Source organism: Harpia harpyja, chromosome 1, assembly GCF_026419915.1.
Source record: "Harpia harpyja isolate bHarHar1 chromosome 1, bHarHar1 primary haplotype, whole genome shotgun sequence".
NCBI classification, from domain to species: Eukaryota; Metazoa; Chordata; class Aves; order Accipitriformes; family Accipitridae; genus Harpia; species Harpia harpyja.
The window spans coordinates 70687053-70708806 of NC_068940.1; the positions used below are offsets into that span (position 1 = coordinate 70687053).

Consider the following 21754-nt stretch of genomic DNA (forward strand, 5'->3'; position numbering starts at 1 on the left):
TGAAAAATATGGTAACTTTAAAAGCATTATTCTTCTTATCAGGCATCAACGTGTGGGTTGTTAGCAGCGAGGAAAAGAAACTTTCCATTGTCACCTCATGCTAGGCTGAGGAAAAGGGAAAAGAACACCTTTACACTCACACTCTGCCACCAAGACTCATGCAAAGCATCTTCCTGACCACTGCAATACTCAGAATTGAAAACTAAATTTCATTCAGAATTCCAATTTATGAGCCAATTTGCCTGGCAAACACATAAACCCCACAAAATAATGATGAATGAAGCTGGTGAGAAGGGAAATTCAGAGCTCTGATCAAATGTCTGCCTCTCCTGTCCTCCACAACATATTGAATCCCAGACCTAAAAGAAAGATTGCATTTTAAACCAAAACAAGAAGAAACGCTTTAGATGACATTCCTCATGGAAAAGGAGCCAATAATTAGAGGACCCACATTGAAGGCCTTAGCTGTCATCCCCCTATCTCACAATTCTTATATATTTCAGGTGATTTCCCAGGCTAGTGTGGACACAGGGACCTCTCGGTTTCTTTCACAGGAGTTGTTCCAGTCTTCATAAACATATAAAAAGGCAGAGGTGCTGCCTACAGCCGCATGGTTAGACCACTCACCCAGTATGAAGAAGACCCAGCTCTGAGTTCCTCTTCCAGTAGATAATTTACACAGTACGAATCAGGTCCAGCAGCTCCAGTATTCACTTAGGAGCATGGATTGCAAGAGGAAGCCAGACCAAGGACTTTAACTGTAATTTTTCATAGCCCAGTAGTATGTCATGACCATCAGGCAATAAGAGAGAATAACCTTAGATATATGGAATCTTTTCCAAAAGAAGTTCTCCCTCATCTACCACATTCCTATTAAAACATCGCTTCTTCAGTGGATTAGTGTTTTCTGATGAAAAACCTGTTCTGTTTAAAAAAAAAAAACCAAACCAAAAAAACCCACAGAATATATATATATATACACAGCCAAATCTAGTTGAGGATTCAAAACTGCGCTTTTTTGATCATTACAAGATTTTGGAAAACCAGGTCTAATATCTATCCATCTGCAAGTAAATCTTTTAGTGCTATCACTTCCTAAAGCTTCTCCTTTGTATTAAGTGTGTTTCAATTAAAACCTATCAATATGTGATATTTACTTGTTTCAAAGTTCACCCTCATTTAATTTCTCCTTTACACTGCCTCCACAGTTTCTGAATCCTTCCAAATATTTCTGTATTGCCTGTTTGCTTTCAGTAGTATATTTATTAGAGCAAATATTAAATTGCAAGACAGGTATAGAGTACTTGTACCTCTGGGTCCATAGGGGAGCAACAAAGAAGAAAAGCATCAGTCACCCACAATGAGTTTACTCTGCAGTGCTGCACAACTGCCCCTTGCCATTGCCAGCACAGATCTTCTGCCTGCACACGCCTGCCTTGCTTCCAAAGAGAGCTGTCTGCAAGAAGCCAGAGCATTGGCATGAAACCGTCCAGGATTCAGAAAGCCTTTCTCTAGATTACAGACTCCAGACCACAGATTTCGAAGAGCTACAGAACACCGATCTGCTACATGGGAGGATCTTTAAAGGAAACATGGCTGGTGCCATGAGTCCACAAGGCCTGGGAAGGGACAGGATGTAAATCCGCCATGAGCTTTAGACAAGTGGTACTCCAGTACTTGCCCAGATTTTGACTGGATTTTGTTGTACCATGGCAGAGCAGAACTTAAAGATTTAATATCAGATTCCTGTGCTCCTCGATTCAGTATTTCCATTTTCTTCTCCTTCTCTTTCCCTTTTCTCCTATAATTCCAGACCTCTCTAAGGTACTAATGGTATGAATTGTGATGGGTATGAAAAATTTTGTTTGCGCATAAGACACTGTAATTGTTAGCTTACATGCATAAACTTGTAACGCTGTTTCAAAGTTCTAACAATTTCCAGTAAACTGTATCTTTTCAGAAAGTAGGCTGAGTATGTGATGCGTGGAAAGCAAAAACAGAATGAAAACCTGTCAATGCATCCAGATGTCTATTCTTCTCAGTAATGCAAGCACTGTTCTTGGGCAGGAACTATACCTTTATACTACGCTGCCAAGAGAAAGCCTAAGATTTCCTAACAAAATGTCAAACTCAGCATGACTCTCACATTCATAAGAAAAGGATTTGGCAATCTCAGAATCATTTGCATTGGTGAGATACTTGTGAATTTACAGAGAAGTTCAAGTAAGTTCATACTTAAATGACAATGCTTATGCTTTGAAAGATGGCAGGAAGCTAATGCACAAGAGATCTGACACTAAGCCTATCTGATCTAGTCATACGCATCATGACATGCAGAATGACTCTGTATCACCAGCACAGCAAGACCAGGCTCATTGCATGTGTGATGCAGATGGCCTTCAGAACTCCCAAAATGGCCTTGCTGTGTTGAGCTCTGCACCTGATTCTGAATGGATCCGGACAGGATATTAATGAGCTGCTTGCAGGCTTGACTTTGGGCCCTTATAGAAACAGGACAAATTCAGCGATGTTGGCTGAAGCAGAGACCTCCACTTTATAGTTGAATTGTTATTTAAGGAGTTCTGCATGCTCTTCCACCAAGGATCCGTGAAGAACATCTCACTTGGACTCCTCTTTTCATTCTCCTCCAGCTCTTAAGCCAGTGGTTAAGATTAATTGATACTAGGTGGGTAGCTCCTAGCACTCCAACTCAGAGAAGTCAACAGGAGCGATGAAGCAGACAGAGCTCTCCCTCTGCTTTAACACTGCCAAGACCCATCAGTACTCAGAGAGTATGACACACACTCAAGAGTTTTCTGAGAGATCTTCACAACTGTCCTTCAGCATTAGAGGAGGGCATATGAGCTTATTATTATTATCCATTTTAATAAACTGAACCTAAATGTTTACACACGGAACAGGCCACCCACATGCCAGGAGCTGTAGAGACACGAAAGACATCCCCTGCCCTTAAGATTCACTTAATGGATCTTAATTAAGATCCAATAAATTAAGAGGAATTTATCTCCTCTAGGACTAAGTTTCATCCTCACCAAAGTTCCCAGTCACTCCCACTGAAGCAGAAACTAGGATTATAACACTATAGCTTTTCTAGAAATGCTCCCCTTGCCTGTGTGCTCATACTGTACTCTCCAGCAGTATTTAACATTCAAATAAATAAAACAAAAACCAAGCAGCCATATCCACAAACTGCTTTTAAATCAACATGCTCATTCTCAACCTTTCCAGCTGCAAGAGGAAAGGGAATAGATTATCATCAGCTTAACTTCTCCCCAGTTACACTGTATTCCCCATTTTAGCTTCAGACTTTCAAGAAAACATTTGAGCATTTTTCTCCCACATGCAACCATTTAACTTTGGATAGGCAACACACTTCTTTTTTCTAAAGGCTCAAAAAACTTCTTGAAGTCATGCTTCCATGTTCTGGTGGAGAGGATTACACATCACTCCACAAGAACACACACCCTGTTGGCAAGCACAGCAGAGAAATGATGGCTCTGCAGACACAGGCGAAATACACCCCATGACTCCAGGCAGTCACCATTTCCACTAAACCCCGGTTCTTCCAGAGGAACACCCATCCATGTCACACGGCACCACCTGTATCACACGTCTCTGTCTACTGAAGGCAAAGGATGAAGAAGATGGATTCATCCTTTATGATCCATTGTAATATTCTGAGTTTCAAACAGAGTTTGTTTGTGGTTTTAAACTATAAGAGCTAGTTTCCGAACCAAAGCCAGCTTATATTTTCCTACTATTTTTTTTTTAACTGTGAGGTTTAATGAAAATTGTGAATACCAGTTTTACACAAACTGAAGACTCATTCAGGATTGTTCTGAGTGAGCTTTTAGATCAATAGAGCTGTCACCTATAACCAAGTGTACATAAATGTATCTCATAAACTATTACATAAATTCTAAAGTCAGAAGGTATTTGCCATGAAAAAATGGGAGAAAAATCCAAGTCATCTAAACAAAGACAAAAGCACTTTTTTACATTTTTTTGTTTTCTGCAAAAAATCATTTAGCTGTATTTTCCCAAACAGCAACTTTAAAATTTTTCAAATAATTCAAGAGAAAAGGCATAAATTAAAAAAAAAAATAAATAAAGATAGGAATCAAATACACAGCAATATTTTAGACTTTATATAGCCTGGCCTCTCTATTAATGTATTTTAACAAGGATAAATATTCTAAGCTGTCCCACTTTCAGGCATTTTACAGTTTATGGGGAAAGAAAACATGTATTTCTAACCTAAAGTCTTCTAGAAGGCTCTACAGACACACAGCATTCAGGGTAACCAAGATACACATTTAAATAGCAGCTACATGTGTACTTTTAAGAAGTGTACAGTAGCATCTTGTCTGATTACAGAGATCATAACCTTACAATATATATAATACACACGAGTGGAAGCCACCAGGGACACACTCACCCATTGCAAATGCTGCTTACACAACCAAAGAACCTGCTGGCTTAAACACTTGGAAGACAGTGTCGTAAAGAAAATTAGACTAAATGTGGCAAATAATGGCAGGCTTCAGAATTATTTTAATCGTATACAATCTCCATCAAAATTACTGACCCTCTACGAATTCTCTCCCAACAGAAGACGATCATCTCAAAACAAAAGTTATCAAATCTCCACAGAAACAGCACCAACTCATTTATTTTCTCATTATTCAGATCAATGTGTAAGGAAAACACCCTCGCACCAGCCTATCACAACTGTTTCATCTCTCACTAGCGTGCGACATCTAAACTGCCATAAGCACAGAACTAAGCTTGCTGTCCACCCAAGGCCAGCAAATATAGCAGAGGAACTAGGGAAGAAAACAGAGATAAAAAATGAATCAAATTACTAAGGCAGCTGAAGGATTACAGGAAAAAGAAAGTCTATTATGAAGATTTAAATTTAAAGAAAAGAAAAAAGGAAAAAGTTCCATTATGCAAGTGATGGGAGAGAGTAAACTTGGGAGTGTAAACTTGGTGGAGACTGAAATGCAATACTTTTTCTTTTTTTTGAACTGTAACATCTGTATAGCTTGAATGAGAAAAAGCACTAAAGCAGAAAAGAGGTCATAGAAAGGAACTGCTGGAAAATGCTGTGTAGTAACATTAAGCATAGGGACAAAGCACTACAAAGATCTTATTGCAGACTGCTAAAATCCATTTAACTCCCTTACTTAATGAGAGGTATGAAGTCACTGAACAAGGCTAGCACATAAAAATACAGAACTGATGCCAAAGGATCTATTCCTCAAAACATTTCAAGAAAGGCAAATGCTCACTTAACAGCTACCTGATAAAAACAGCACATTAAAAGAACCAGCAGGCATGATATATCCCAGAATGCAGAAGGACTCTTCCCTGCCCCCAAGCCCCATGTAACGTCTGCTCCTGAACAGGACACAGCTAGCTATCCACACAATGCTGCAGACTCAAAGGCCAGGAGCGGTACAAGCATATCTGACTTCTTGAACCCCGGGCACCACTGCTCAGTCAAATGTTATCAACCTGATCTCCTTAGGGGTAAAAATGTAAAGAAAAATTAAACTCCTTACTCAAAAATGACAAGTAGTGATAGGCAGATGAGGGAAGAAGGGAAACATTGCTCTCACTGAAATCATAAAGCTTTGAATCCGTACTTATCAGTCTCGGCCACTGGTTTCCAATTTTTTTGGATCACAGACCTCTGTCAACCCCCTGAATTTCTCACAGAGCACTCTGTGCTCTTATCATAAATTGTGTAATTAAGGCAAGATGGTTCCACAGCCCAGCCACAGATGACTTACCACAGTTTTGAGACCACCAGCAGTTCACAGACCAGAGTTTAACCCCTGCCCAAATACTGCTTCAGAGCACCGTGACTAGAATTTCTTGACAAAAAAGATAACATTTCTAAAGGTATCTACGGACTTCAGTAGCCCAAGTCCTTTTTTCAAAACGCCTTCAGTCTTCTGGAGCCTTAGTGAACAATTACTGTTAATTACTAGATCACACTTGTGTACTGGCAGAAGCTTTGCAAAATTTTATCCTAAATATCTATGCTGGAACACGCAGGGAAACTTCCTTTTTGTTTTAAGTTAGGATGAATTATTCTTAAACGTAGACATGCTGGCTGCTCCTGAAAAGGCGCAAACAAAAAAGCCCCTCATAAATAATGCTTTTATCCTGTTTTCTTTCAATAGCTGTTACTGTGTTATCAGGAAGACTTTCTGAGATACACTGAGTGATGCAGATAAAACCTTAAGTCTGCTAATCTCCAGCAAACTACGTGGTGCTGCTAAGAAGCATGGTACAAGATACAGGACAGACATATGAAGTGCTAAGCCACCTATAAGCCATCTCGAGGTTGCAGCAGTCACCACCATAACTCGAAGTCCGAAGGGCCCATTTAAGCACTACTAATCCCCTTAAGGCCTCTGCTTGAAGGGTGACAGCCCTGCACAAAATCTCCGCAACAGAGCTCGTGCTGCGGGCCAACCTTTGACGTGCCTCCACTTGGCCTCTGCCCCTTGGGTACCCGGAGTGCACAGTCATCTCCTCTGGTCTCTTCCTCACACCTTCTGGGGAAAATACACATGAACGTCTTCCAGGGGCAAGTTAAGCCTCCCTGCCTGTCCTCCGCTTTGGCTGCTGGTTTAAGCAAATGCTCTGACTCCTCTGATACTACGAACAAAATGCAGGAGATTTAGAATTTTTGGTCTTTTATCAATTTTTGTGACATGATCTAATTACAGACATTCAGTGGTGCCCTCTAATTACCAGTAGTAATGAATACTGAAAGATGACCCTTGTCTTCCACGATTCCCTCCCCTCTTCCCCCACTACCCTCCTCATGCCCTTTTCAGCATGTCTGTCCAGACTATGCTTTTGACATATGAAGCCTTCTTTACATACATCGTAAGTAATATACGGTGCGTACCAGATGTACCCACGATAAACCATTTACTAGGGGAAAGGAAAAAAGTGATATAAAGAAAACGCAATGGACATATTTTAAAGGAGAAGGAAATTTTGAAAGACTGGTCTCACCAGAGTTTGAAAGGAAATAGCTTCTCTATGGGAAAAGATGACATCAGATTGCATGCTTATGTCTTGAAGTTTCCTACAGATATCTCCCATTTTTCTCAGGGTTGCTTGTTTCATACACAATTACTTGCCCAAGATAGCCATTTAAGCAATATAGCACAAAGAGCTGCTTCTGTTCAAATAAACGTCAGTAACACTAAGTGTGCATAGCCCAGTTCGGGTCACTCAGGGTGTTTTGCACTGCTAACACCACACTATGTCCTGCTAACTGGGAGGCTGCAAAGTAAGGGGAGCACAACTGGCTGCCTGGCTCTACCCAGTTCTGTCATACTTTATGCAAAAGCCATAAACTGACTATTTCGTTTCTTCCAAGTTGCATATTGTGACATTTATAAACAGGAACCTGGCAGCATGTCAATGGTGCAAACTGATTTCCTTTTCTAAATACAATTTTAAAAAGCAAATAAACAAGGTTATGCCTGCTAATGAAACATTATATGCCATGCTGGAGCTAGTTTTTCTCAAATGTATTCTCTAGAGCAGATGGAACACCAATAAACACAAAACAACAAACCCTTTTATAAAAAGTGTGTTTATAAGAAAATACATTCTCCATAGAACTTTGTCTAAGGAAAAACTGGCTTATATCTGTAATGTTATCTTGGGGACCCAGTTATGGTCCCATTAGATTGCTGTAAACAAGGGAGCTTGCCATGAATTTCAAATGGAGAAGCGCTAGTAGGAAACTTGAAAAGGAAGAAAAGAGATTTGCCAGTATACTTACTAGGTGTAATTCCTAGAGGCCTCAGTTGAAATCAAGGCCTTATTGTGCTAAAATCTGTATAGACACATTGACGGACTACACTTGCCCACAAGCCTTAGAGTCCAGAGACAAAGCAAGGAAAGAAGAAGGAAGAAAGAGAGAAAGTGATTTGTGTAGCCAAAAATCAGGACTCAATGGAATGGGTCTTTTTTCCAGTCCCGTGTCTTATCCACTATTTTGCGCTGTTTCTCTGCATCTAATACTTATATATGAATTCAGAAAACCAGGAAGCTTTAAATAAATTAAAAAAAAAACCATCAAAAAACAGTATTATAAGCTCTACTCTGAGTTTTTTCCAGCACTATCATTTCATTTCTGTAAATCAGAGAGAATGCACGTACAAAGTGGGTACTCAAAGAACCTTCTCAAAGTAGGTGCATGTCAACTTTTGCAGGACAAGCAATTAGACATCCAAAAGCAGCTGCCAGATCTGGAGGCCAATCAGAGGGTAGTTGAAAACCTGGCTTTCCTTTCTTTATTGTAAGGAGTTTTGTTTTTATCCATCATGAAACAGAAAGCTGGGGGGGGAGGGGGGGGGCAATCCTCCAGGAATTGCTTTAAACAAGCCTTTGATACCGCTAACTGAAGGCACTAGGCTTTTCAACATTATGCAAACCATTTATAATCTGTTAATAGCAAATTCACAGAGACAGCACTTTGGCATTTAAATTTGTTATATTTTATTTAAAGCTTCTTTGAAATTCTCATCATTGATTTCACTGGCATAAGTTATTGGCATCATGCATGAGTTACAGCAATGGCTGCTTGACTGCATTCAATGACCAGAACATTTTTTAGACAGAGCAGTTGGTAAAGGAGAGCAAGGATGGTAGCAACCAAACAGCCAGTGATTTTCCATTCAGGCAGTTTCAAGCAGAAAACCAGCAGGCTTAACTTTTCTGCTAAGAAGTCAAGTGGAAATGCTGCTACCCTGGTAATAAAATGCATGTCTTAAATATTCTTTTAACCCCAACCCACTGTGGCAGCTATGTTGGGCCAGGCTGGATAGTACTACATGGGGACTAAAACAAAATGCTGGGGAAGGTCCAGGTCTCAAAAGAACCCAGACAGACCATTTGCTACATACAAGGGATCATAGGTCTAACCAGTGGAGTGGGTTGACAAGTGAACTGGTAGGAGGATAGTTTTGATCAGTGAAAATCATACAAGGAACCAAAGCATCAAGCTGGGATCAAGTTAATTCACCAGACCTCCTGGGAAGTCGCAAAGGCAAGCATGCAGTTTTGCAGCATTCACAACCGTTTCAGTCAATTTTAGGTTGATGTTTTGGGAGAGGAGAGCTAGTTTTGTCTAGATCTTGGACTGAAAGAACTTAGATAATTAGGTTCATCAGTGGAAGCATTCAGACAAAATTAATAATCTTTCTAGCCATAAGGGTTTAAAACATTAGGGTTTAGGAAGGCAATCAGACTGTCTACACAGAAGGCAAAAAAGTTAAATGCACTTCTGGCTAAGAAAAGTTCACTTCCAGTCTGTAGCAAGGGCTGCAGACAAACAGGTACTACAAGAAAGTGTTCTCCGAATCCTCTAAGATGTTTCTGACGTTCTGCAGTCTGGTTAAGGAGAAACATGCTGCCTTGTCCATCTCTGCCTTGGTTTCAGCAGTTACCTTCTGCAGTGGTAGACAGGCAGGAAAAAACACTAACAAGACTAGAAGAACAAACATGCTCAGAAGAAAGAGAAGCCAATAGTGGTCCTCCTGCAAAAACCAGAGTTGACCATCCATTGATGAAGGCATGCGACTTTGGTTTTAAAGCACAGTTTGCTGGGGATTGCCGAAAGAAGAGCTACTCTTAACAGGAACTAAACCAAGTAAGCAAGCTGGTGTGGAGTTGGGACATGTAGCTTCCCAGGACTGGGACAGCAGAAGAGATCAGAAATATAACTCCTTGGACTCCAAAGGTGTTCTGCAGGTCAGGTACACCGGGAACTGCATAGCCATCCTTTTCCTCACTCTGGTACAGATTTACTGCTTGACTTTGAGCAAATTACTTCACATTCTTCTGCCTTACATCTAAAACAAGACCAGTATCTTCAACAACTACAGAGTGCTTGGAAATAACAAGACGTGAATAGCTTTTAGAGACAACACAGTATACCTATGAAGGCAATATAATATAGCACTGACAGAGCAGAAGGGGTTTTTTGGTAAGAGAACAACTCCACAGGACTTTAGAGTAGCATGCATTTGAATTTCAACCTCACAGAAATTACAAGAGACCATAACCAAGATACTTTAATCAATACAGAGAAGAGTTATATGATGAATACCATTAGAAGAATAGCAAGGCAAAAGAACAGTTCTTTGGTGACTAGAAACAGGAGAGCAGAGAAGAACATGTAAATTAGTAAAACGAAAGAATGACTGCATGCTCAAGTCCGGATAGCACTGCAGGATCTATTCTTCAGAGAAGGGGAGCTCGTCGTCTGCAGAAAATTGGATCCAGTTAAAGCATTCCTGGCTGTACATCCAAATCTGGGCACTAAAAATCACAAGCCATTTTAGAAGAGTCAGGCTAAAAATCTTACTGAGGTTATATGGCAGTGGTGGTGGAGGGGGTGAATTCTCAATTGTAAAAGCTCAGCTTCTTTTCTGACTGGAGTAAATAGAGCGAAAAAAAAAGCTGCACTATATTTGATAATGCTACCAGACAATCATCCAGATGCACACACTTCCAGTCCTGCTAATTAAATGTGGTGTGGAGCCATCCTGGGGAAATTACATACTGTTACTTTAGAGCACCACACGCTTCTAAAATGCCTTGGTGAGGCCTCACTCCACCTGAGGAAGCACAACGTGCATTTTCCCAAGTAATAAATAATTGGTCCTCCTGTAATGGTGTGATCCAGCCAGCCAGCCAACTTCATACAAGGAGGCAAAACATAATTCAGACAATGGAAAGCAGAAGCTTCAGCTGAGCCATGAACAAAACGGGGCAGAAGTGTATCCTTGAGGAACAACCTAGCTGCATATGGAGAACTGTTACTCTCACTGAGTGCCCTTCTCCACACAGCAGCGTTTGCCTATAAAGTGGATGTCAGTGAGATGTTCACAACCAAAGCAACTTGATACCTGAAAGTTGAGGGACAGAGGAGAGGGTTGGGAATGCCAGCCTGGCACAAATAGCACCACAATCCCATTCTCAAAAGTGGCTAGCTAATAGGGTATCAGCATTAAAGAGCAGCGTATTACCCTTGAACACGATAACAACACTGCTCATTTTAAACCCACCTAACTTACAGTTAGGTTGGAAGTTATTACTACACAAGACTCAAAATACAGCTGCTGTGGAGTCCAGGAATTGCTGTCTGGTTTTTCTTCATCATCACAAGACCACGGAAAGGACTGTGCTTTGGAAATCCATTGGATCACACTGTCTAAGCACAAGGAAATAGGTTTTCCAGTAAGATATAGTGCTCTGAAGGTGATTCTGTTCATGTTTTAGCCTGTGTGCCAGTTCTCTAGGAGAATTACAGTGGCAACTCCTGGTCACAGACAGTATTTTAAAGACTTAAGCTGAACATAGCTGCTAAATAGCATAACCTTCAGCATTCCTGGTGATTAGTATATAGGAAAAGGTAATGCAACTCCTGCATGATATTCCAAAAGCCATTTCCCAAACATCTCATAACTGAATGCTTGGACTCATTTCAAATACTTGGCACGAATTGTCAGATTTGAGATCAAGGGCTAAAAAGCCAGGGCTGTTTGTGACTCACTGCAAGGTCTCCTTCAAAACATGGGGCACCATGTCACATTTCTGACACACAGTTGTGAAAGGGTTTGCAAAGCTGAATCCTGTGAGTCTGGATTGCTAGAGCTGGCCCAGAATTTTGCCCAGAGTTTCACACTTTCAAAAGATCCAAACAAGAAAGCTGATAAGTTTGTCTGGATTTACTAATTGTGTCCCACGTAGTAAGACCAGAAATTTTAATTCTCCCAACAAGATTTATTAGGTATTGGCAGAGATGCGTATATAAGTTTAGCATTCAGAGAAAAGCTATTCAACAGAGAAAGAAAGAAAAAAAAAAAAAAGATGTAAACTCAGTAAGGTTCAAAGCAAAAAAAATGAATAAAGATTTGTGTGACAGTAGAGAATATTCTTTGTTGTTCTTTTAGATGATTTGCTTTAAGGCAGAAATATGATAGTCTGAATTTTAATAAGATATTGTAAAGAGTCTGTGATGTAGGGAGTCCAAAATGATTATTCTTCCTTCAAAAAGGACAGACAACGTACTACCCTACAATACTTGGTCTGTCTCTTCTTACAGTAAACATTGCTAATGCTCCTGGAGAGGGGCTGACCTTGCCAGCCAATTACATTATGCTAATTTGTCTGTTACTATAACTCCTACAGAGGCATTCACAGCTCAAAGCAGGACAGAGATTTATATTGTCTCTTCCAAGCTGCAGACTATGGACGTTAATCTCTCTCCCTCCTTCCAGTTACAACTCTACATGGCAATATCTACATGCAGTGCCACTGCACATTCAAAGCGACAGTTATTGCCAGCTTTATTCAACTTAAAAGACAAGCCGTGGTCCTACCTTGCCCTTTTAATAACTGTCACTCTATCTAAGAAAGCATATGCTTGGTAACAGCTGGTTTCCTATGAAAACATATGGTTTCTCATATGCTTTTGAAAACACCACAGGAATGTATTCACTTGCTAGACGCTAGTGCAATGTCACTATATCAAGGAACAAAATCATCGAAAGGAACTGCAATACGTTTTCTATGTTATACTTATGTATTACAAAAATACCTATTGTTTTAAAGCAACAAAAAATCACCCAGCTGAAAAGATTCGATGTGAAAATAAGGCTCATAATTTAGGACTTATGTGCACTACAGTATTACTTAAAGATGGGATCAAAACATTGGTCTTCTACAGACATGTAGCAAATAGCATGCTTCATGCAAGCAGTTTACAGCCGGTATTGTATCATGAAAAAAACTTCCTGAGATGTGGCTCTTCTAACTGCTGGAAATATCAGAAGCTTCCCTAACATTTTTCAGTTGAGATATGATAAACAGAGCATCAAAAACAATTGAATCGCAGCAGTTTATAATAAACTGTCCATCAAGTAAATCACGGTGATGACCTTTACATGCTTCTTTCCCTACCTCCATATATTTAGGGCAAGCTGAGAGTACTTGCATGGCCAGTCGGATGTCAGAGGAGATAAAAAGAAGCTAACTTGTTGGGCTATATTAACTCAGATGTGTTCGGTCTAGGGCCAGGCTAAATTGAAAGCTAAATATTTTGGTAAATAAAAGTTCCGGCTGTGGTTTCGAAACTGATTTCAACATCAACTGACATAGAAACCGACATAAAAATGCAGAAAGTTTTCCAAGTGTTAAAAAGACAGTTAGGGAAGTTACAGGTCACCAGGAAAAAGAAAAAAGCAAAACCATGGCTTCTGAGAAGCTCTTACAGAAATTTCCCATTGGCTCTAAAAATAATTCCACTGGGATGTTTGTAGAAAAGAAAGAAAAAATTATATTTAATCCAGTTTATGCTCTAGCATCAACATCATCAAGAAAACCATCCAAACTTTACTGCAAGACCTTCTGAACATACCAGTATCTCTAGGTACTAGTATTCCAGTACTTCTCATATAACTTCAAAAATTTTACACCTGTGTCTTTATGGCAGTTAAACGCAGGCTCACACCAAAACCCCCCCGTCACACTGAAATGTTAGTGTTTTATTACCTATTAACAGTGAGAGGGAACACACAGAAGTCCACACAAATCTGTATCACTGACTTTACAATTTCCAGCAGATCATGTTGCGCTACCGCCTGCAGTTAATGCCCTGAGCCACAGCCTAACTTTTAAGAAGGTGCTTAACCACATGATGCACAGAGGTCAGGAAAGCCAATGAACAGCAAGAACTGGTGAAACTCCTGTGACAGCTTGAGGTATGGCCCTCAGGCATCTGGTCGGCCCCTTTCCATGGGTTATGATTCCCTCCACGCGGTCTGTGAAAGGTAACATTTGCCTGGTGGACACATATGTCGCTATGAGGATGTAGCATCTTGCAACCTACGGGCAGATGTGCAATAAACCCATACTGAGCTTCTTTCTAAAAGCAAGCAGCAACCAAAGACTTAATAAGATGCCCTGGGCATAGGAGACATGAGAAAACAAGTTGATTCCTTGTGCAACTGTTCCTACTAGTGAGGATCTAATGCACCAGGGACAAACCTAAAAAGCCCTCGGAGGGGATTAATACAGGATGTTTTTGCTTGGAACATAGGAACTGTGTCTGAAAGTGATATAAGGCAAGGGAGGTAATGGAAAGATACCCTCACCTAACAAAAAGATGCTTTGCAGTTAGCAAATAGAGGTATAACCTTGTTAGCCTGGTTAGACACCACAAGGATATTATGAAACCAACTTTCACTACCAACTTCTTAACGGCACCCAGTGCTCTCAATCCCAGAAGGTAACTGAGAGCACCTTTTGCCTAAGGTGACTCAAGCTCAAACGAATAGCAAAGTCAAAAAGGAAAGAGTCCATGTCTTGGAGGCAAAGAGTTCCTATGTGGCACTGGTCAGATCTGCAAAGATTCAGCATAAGAGCACAATGAAATCAAATCTGCTTCTTTTTCTGTACACTAGAGGAAAGGGAAAGGGAAAGGAAAAAGGGAAAGGGAAAGGGAAAGGGAAGAGAAAGGGAAAAGGGAAAGGGAAGAAAAAAAAGAATAAAATAAGGTACAGCCTGCCGTTCACAGGTTTCATATCCTGCCAAAAACAACAGTATTCTCATTTGACTTCAATTTGTTATCCATAACTGCAGTTCTTTCTTAGAAAAGAAAAAGAGGAAGAAAAACTTGATTTACAAATACATGTCCAGTCTTTCTGAATGTATCAAATAGCCTTCTGTGATAACAAGTATTTTCATAAGGCATAACAGCATGAGAAGACTTAAACGTACATATAACAAAAATGAAATCAACTGCTTAAGATATCACACAGCACATAACATATTAAAAATTAATAAAAATATTCATAGAATTATATTGTTTACCTACATTTCTCTTTAGAATCAGAACATTGGCTCTTCTATGAAGCCAGTTAATTTGCTGGTAATGATCAACACATGATATATTTCTGAAGTCTCCAAAATTTAATTTTCTACTCATTTTCCAGCTGATGAACAAAAGGAAACTGCTCTTCCTGCATAATTAACTTAGCTTACACTCCTATTATGAACAGTCTATACAAGGCTATATCTGTACTGTCTATATGACAAAGTCTCATCTATGACCTTGCCATGCATGCAGGAGAAAAAACCAAACCAAACCAAAACAAAAATCACACTGCAGACTCCCATCAAGTAGAAGTGACCTAAGATTACCTCACTTTACATACATATATCCTCCATATTATGCAACATTTTCAAAAGATGTAGTAAAAGGAGAGCACAGTGTGAAAGTATTTTGAAGCTGAAGCTTTCCAATCAATTCAGTGGGTTTACATGAGCAAATCTGGTCCCTTTCTGAAGTTTTTTAAATTTCCCCATTGCAGGTATAACTTCTGGTTATCTACTGGCAGAAACTTATCTGCTTGACAGGAGAGAGAAGGAGCATTTAAAATTACCAGTGTACCACATTGCTTTACATCCCAAAAGGGGTGAGGGTGTCTAGCTGGCACAGCTCATGGAAGTCAAAGTGACAGGGATCTGATCCAGACAATATCTGTACAGACAGCACGTTAGGCTCCTTAGCTGCTCAGCTCTTTCACACTGTATTAATAGTCTTTGAATACATCAACTCTGGAACAAGCAGGGATTTTTTTATTTTCTTGGAAAGCATGCTGTGGTATTAGGTTAGTAATTTAATCTTGTTGGCAATATAATAGTTATGGTATAATCCCTCACGTTGTAATAGTAATTGCCATAATCATAACCTACATTCAATTATTTCTTTTGCTACAGTTGTTTCCCACTCCCAACCTGCCGTCCTGTCGCTGAGGAGACAAGAAGGGGCAGAAAGCAGAGCTCACAAAACACTACTACAGCCCATCCCTCTCCCTTGCCTAATAGCAAGTGACTCCCCATCCCAGTTAATAAAGAGCTCCTTGTCCCTCCATTATGCAGTGTAATCTTTAAAAGATTACATTCTCATTTGGGAATGAGCCAAGAGCCAGTGGGAAATTCTCTAGTAAATTGGATAGGGAGACAACAATATGAAGGGCAGCTGGATGGGAGCACATTTTTTTCAGGGCATTCCTGTTCCTGGGGCCCTCCGGCATTGTTAGAAGTCCTGCAGTCTCGGCTCTTTTTCACTGCTCTGTTGTCAGGATAATGCTATTCAAGAAGGGGATACAGATTAGCTGGTTTGAAGATGGAATGTGAGGAAACGAAGATTGAAAAGCAGTAAGAAAAGAAGGGGAAAGCCCAATTATATTTTTAAGTCTTACCACCTGACATAAAAACAGGGGAAGAGCACTTTGTTTTAAAACACTGTATTAAGTGTATCGACTATAATAGTAAAATATGGGATTTTTTCTTCCCCGACTGTCATCGAGAAGGCAATTTGAGTACTTCATCACTAATAGCATATTAAGAAGTATTTTGAAAGGAACATTTCCCTCACTGCCTCTTCCCCCTTGCCTCCGCTTTCTGACAGATGCTCTGTGGAACCTACTTTCCACCCCACTCTGTGATCCAGGATGGAGAAAACCAAAACAACACAGTGCAGGCAGTCCTATCCCATTTATCCCTGCACATGGAAGGATGCAAGTGAATGAGAAAGGCAACTGGATTTTTGTTGTGGCTTTTCTTTCTTTTTTCTTTTTTTTTTTTTTTTGAGGGGTTTTGGGGGTTTTTTGTCTGTTTGTTTTGGGGTGGGGTTTTTTTTAGGTTTTTTACATATATATATACACACATACACCTTTATTGTTCTTTAAAAGTACTTTCTCAAGAAGTCACACAAATTTATGTATCCAGAAGACTGGATAGGTGCCTCATGTTTATTTGTCAATAATGGCATACATATACTACCACCTTAGTACCACCATTTTGTTAGAAAATGCAGAAATCTTAAAAAAAAAAAAGCCATAACAAATTCCTTTTTTTTTTTTTTTTTTAAGTAGCAGATCTTTTTTTTCCTCCAGGAAAATAAGTTTTTAATCATAACATGAAATTCCAATGATTATTCCCTTTCATGTGACATAATTAAGGTATTTATTAGGAGGAATTAAAAAAAATAGTTGTCACAGCAGGGTATCAGAAAGACTGTTTTTACCCTTAAATTACTGTTCAACCAACTACAATTTTCTTCACCTGCAGGACTCGAGTAACAACAGTTACCTATAGTCCACAGGAGGCAGTAGTTAAAATACATTAAAATAGAGGATTGTTTGCAATTTAAAATCTTAGTGTTGGGAAGTCCTGATTCAGCAAACTATCTCTATTCAGCAAACCCCTACACACATGCTTGAAGTTAACCACATGTTTAAGAGCTATTGAAGTACATGGACTTTGGCCCCATTTCAGAAAATCAGTTATATACACATTTAACTGGCTGAGATGGATGAAGCAAAGAAAAGAAATTGGGATAAAAGAACCGTACCTGAAAAAGATTCCAGCCAAACAATAATCCACAAAATAAGAACTTATGTGCAGAGGTGTAATACACTTAATAGCTTTCCTGGTTTTCCTGAAACATATATGTTGGCATTTACACTTGCATGAGTTTACTGTATTGGAACAAAAAAATAGCATGAATGGGAAAGAACTATGGTAACTTTGTCATAAGAGAAATAGGCCTTACATGTATGTATACATCCCAAGGGACATACACATAGATAAGACAGGAGTGTAACGAGAGAAAGAATATTTTATAAAGATGACTGAAAGCACAAGCAACAGTGTCCAGGCTGACTCTCCCTTCCTCTTTTTCAGGGAAAAACTACTCTAATACCCAGCATCAACTGAGCATCTTCATGTCTCCTGGTCCTTTGTACAGCCACATCCCTTGACATCTCAATTCAACATTAAGCAGAGAAACTAACTCAATTTCCTTGGGCTGGGCGGGAGGTGGGGAGAAAAGGAAGTTATACATTTCACACTCCTCTATCTCTGCTCACCCAATTCTGCTAAGTACATCATGGGAATATTTTAACACCCCACTTCTCAGAAAACAAAGAACTGCCTTTTTAATGTCCGCCTCATGTGAGTGCTGTTCATTCGTTCTTTCATTTGTCTTTCTCTCTCACTTGTACAGCCTTATGGTAGCCTCCCTCAGCTTTCTTCATGTCTGAGTAATATCACTTTTCCTCTTCTTCTGTGTGAATTTTCCTTTCCATTTTCCCCACCAAGTCTGACCCGGGGTAGGAATAAGTCCTTTATATAGGTAAAAATGAAAGGTACTTTTCTTTCTTTCATTCCTTTCTCCCCTTCATCAACCCATACTTTACTGTCTTCCTCCTTTCTCTCCCCTCTATCCCATACAGTGTTAGAACATCAGGGAGGACTCTTCCAACACAAAGGAGGAGGGACTGGCAATGTACCTTATTTTTCCTTCTCCCTTGAGAGGAAAAGAAAAGGTAGGACTGGGGCAAAAATAAGCTGCCAGATAGAAGCCCAGACAATCTGCAGATGGGGCAGCTTTTACCTTTTCTTCCAGGTGTCATTTCTCAGTGACAGTGATGAAGCCAAAAGCCAGCTCCCTTTCTGTGCCTCCTTTGAATTCCCCTGTGACTTGAGAAGTCCACAAACAGGCAGAAAGTATGACCCCTCACCTCAGGTGAGGGAGGAAGGGGAGGAAGAGCAAATATCTCTCAGTGTAGGAGGGGAAGCCACGCTGCCCACACAGACACAAACGTACTTTACTCTCTGTTGAGAAGGAGCTCAGAGACCTACTCAACTAACAACCGTAGAGTACTTTTAGCTTATTGAAAGGTGCTGTGGCACAGAAGTCAAGAACCTCCATCATCACATACATTACACTTACAGACTACACAAGAGTTTAACATTGTACCTTAATGGTTTTTTTACTGCAGTTCCTTTTGCAGATGTCTTTTATTTAGAAAGGGAATTTCTAACCTTTAATAAGAAATACTGGAGCAAGTTACAACTAATGAAAAGGGAGAACACAAGGCTTACATGACAAGCCAACACATTTCCCTAAACACTACATTGTACATTTTTACTGAGACTCACAGAAAAATCAGCGAAACCTTCCGAAAACAAATTTCCAAATAAAAACTAGCATAAAATCAAAACGGGCAGTAGTAATTTTCTGGAATTCCAAAGAAAGAAAATAAAACCCCACCTTCTCCAGGCTCACAATTTTCCTATCCCCATTAAGCACATTTTTCCATCAAGAAGATTTCTCTTCATAATAGTATGCCACAAATGATCATTAGGCAGGAAAAACGGGTCAGGGCAAGGATAACAAAGATGAAAAGAAAACTGCTGAGAGTTCACCTCTGCTGTTTATTTTGACGCACACTTAAGATTCGAGTCGGACTATTCTAATTGTATTCAAAGATTTAGTTCTCTAAGGAACACAAACAAAACTAGCAAGGGCCATCAGCCAGCATAAAGCTTTCCTCATAATCATAGACTAAGGTCAGCTTTTGTTTGTTCTTTTATGTGATAATCTCAACTCCTCTGTGTTGACTTTTTAATTTTTAGAAAAGGAGAAAATAAAGTTTCTTAAGACTAAAGGCCTGTTTCTGCAGGGGCAGCTTTTTTAGCGTGCTCACATATTTTCTAGCTTCTTTTGGCTGTGCTTTCCTTATCAAGTATTTTAAAGCTTTTACACCTAATCTAGGTTAGCATGCTCCGGTTAGCAGCTTGTATCCATTGAAAGGCGAGGCAATAATCCATCTAGGTTTAGGGCATTTTCATAGAACTGATGCAGAGCTGTGTCAATGTTAATGTCATGCTATGGAGAGTGCATGCAGCTCTCTCCACTTTAGAGGATTAAAAGTGACCTCTCTTACCAAAATCAATAAGGGCAGCTTGCTGTGACTAATAGGTTGTAGAAATTCAAAAGAGACTGTTTGTAACACTGAGTTCATTCTCCCTGTGTCTCTCCCCACCCAGCCCCAGACTGGCTGGCAGAGCTGCACTTTGACATGTCCATTCACAGGGTGAACCGATGTCTGTTGCCTTCCCAGGGACCAGACGGAGCCACACACAGTTTACTCACATTTCAGGGAAGAAAGCAAGCTGATATTTATTTGATAAGAGTAGACTTGGCAACTTCGGTAGAGAAGCATGAGGGAGAAACTAGAATAAGGAAACAGTTAAAATGTACATTTTTTTGCTCCCTAGTACGGTTTTTAAAAGGCCCTATTTTTACATATTATCAGGACATCAGCAAGTACCCAGATACTTCAGATCACTTCAAGACCACAGGTTTTTTTTCTAATCTCTGAGCAAAGGCTTTTCTCCCTCCAGATCTTTGCCTAGTTGTAATAGGCTAAAAATTTAAATTCCATTAAAGTCAATGGAATTACGCCAGAGATGTATGAGGCTATACGTCCAACTGTAGCATTCATTAACTGCCATGGCATGTGCTCAGTTCTTCTGGCTTCTTTCTTTTCTCCACTATTCCTTTTGTTACTCTGAAGTACCTCAGATTTCACAGTCAAGTTTGGGGGCTTTTAGAAATACAGTAATTCTGTACAGTACTGGAAACAGGTCGTGCTAGAGAATGCACACAACTGGTGTAAAGAGAGTTTTCAGTTTTTCGGTTTCACATTTTGTAAGACTAAAGAATACCAGCAACTCAGATCAGGATCTCCTGCCTTGTGGTGAAAATACTCTTGCTCTCCTGGATGTCTCTAATTTCCAATTTATTTTGCTTGAGGTACAAATTAAAAATCCTTACTCATGGTTCATAGCTTGTGGACATTTTCTCCACATAACAATCACCATCATTGTCTTTATGCCAAAAATCAAGACTTGCCTTGGGGGAGCAAGGGAGAAAAGGGGCTGAAGTGGTGGGAGGAACCCAACTATAAAGGTTTAGGAGTCCCTACGGAGGTTTATAAATAGACGACTGCCATGTGCAAAATGTGAAAGAAACCCAGTCAGCATAAGAGCTGTTGCTGTTTTGAAATCTTCTAACTACGTCCATTTAGGCAGTAGACAGAGTTATAAACAAACAATAAATCAAGAAATTATTAGCATTTGAATTTTGGCAAGATAATAAAACGTGTAGGGGTATAATCAGCAAATAATAGGAAAGATCTGCAAGCGAACCCACCAATTAATGATAAATAGGACTTGGCACGGAATAACTTCACCAATGTGGATCTCATTAGATGGCCGTGGAACCTGTTCCTGCAGCAGCCCTCTCCGAGTGAGGGAAAGGTGAGGTAACCGAAATGTCAGCGCACCTACCCCCTCACGGCTCTCGGGCTCTGGGATTGTAACCACCTGGGCCAAAATGACAACCTTATGCTGCCATGAAGGCCATGCCGTGGTTCTCCAGTCTTTAACCAATAGGTTTCCTCATCTCGGCTTTTGGACCTTTGCTCTGGAATTCCATCTCAACAAAGGTGACCGAAAACAGGCAGCTTCGCTCACTCTGGAGAGAACCCCCCTCTCTTCTATTCACCTTGCTTTATTAATGATACCTCTTAAAGAGGAAAATGCCCCCAAGCAAGCGATATCACTTAAACAAATAAATAGTTCGCACACCAGGCAGGGGGAAGGGAGAGGGGGAAGAGATCCTGCCTTATTAGACTAGAAACAGACACACCATATTAATACAAAGAATCAGCATATGGTTCTAATAGGCTTTCTTAAAGTGATTTATCAGCTGTGATTAAGCCCTCGACCAGCATGTCTATCTTCATAAATAAAGTAAAAGTGC

General features: G+C 40.0%; 1 protein-coding gene across 1 annotated transcript in view; it reads right to left on the minus strand.

Moving 5' to 3' along the window:
- The window catches only part of CREB5 (cAMP responsive element binding protein 5), a 260153-nt gene that overhangs the window by 176364 nt on the left and 62035 nt on the right, over positions 1-21754 (minus strand). The gene's annotated exons all lie outside the window — the stretch shown is intronic.